The following is an 842-nucleotide window of genomic DNA, read 5'->3' on the forward strand; positions in this document are numbered from 1 at the left end:
CAGTTGAATGTGAGATAATAAAAATTATAATATCTTGGTTGAGACTGACTTTGTCAGGTAAAAGCACTTAAATAAAGGACTGCATACCCCTTTCCTCCGCTGAGGTGAGAGGCTCTCCTGTGGGCTTGACACAGTTAGCAGTCATCTTGATGATGGCCATGTGGAAAATAATTGCATGAGGCCTCTAGGATTGGAGGGTGGCCTCCGCCAGAAAAACATACAGCCACAAGGAAGTGAGTTCTGTTAATAACTTGAATGAGCTTGGAAGCAGATTGTTCCCCACTTGAGCCTTCAGATGAAAATTCAGTCTGATTGACACGTTGTTTGTAGCCTTGTGAGACTCTGAGCAGAGGACCCAGCTAATCATGCCAAGATTTGTGACCCATGAAAACTTCGAGATAATAAATATGTGATTCTAAGCTGTTAATTTGTGGCAGCTTGTTACATAGCATAGATTACATGTAGTTCAAAATTAAGAACAAATATGAGACCTGGTACTTGTGCAATTGTTTCCTATCTCATTTGCTGCTTCTTTTGCAGTTTGTTGTCCCTAGTGCAGCTGAAATACTCATTTCAAAATGTAAATACAGTAGTCCCTCCTTATCCACGGTTTCACTTTCTCACATTTTCAGTTACTCACAGTCAGTTGCTGTCTGAAAATATTAAATAGACAATTACAGAAATAAAAAATTCATAAGTTTTTTGGGGTGGCTCCATAGCATAGTAGTTAGCACGTCTGCTTTACACGCAGAAGGTCCTGGGTTTGCGCCCCGGGTAGAGCCACGGACCATACCCCAGGTGCACTGGGGCCCCTGGGGGTGCCAGGCCCTGGGTGCATGCCA

This window comes from Pteropus vampyrus, unplaced genomic scaffold, assembly GCF_000151845.1.
Source record: "Pteropus vampyrus isolate Shadow unplaced genomic scaffold, Pvam_2.0 Scaffold67, whole genome shotgun sequence".
Classification (NCBI taxonomy): domain Eukaryota; kingdom Metazoa; phylum Chordata; class Mammalia; order Chiroptera; family Pteropodidae; genus Pteropus; species Pteropus vampyrus.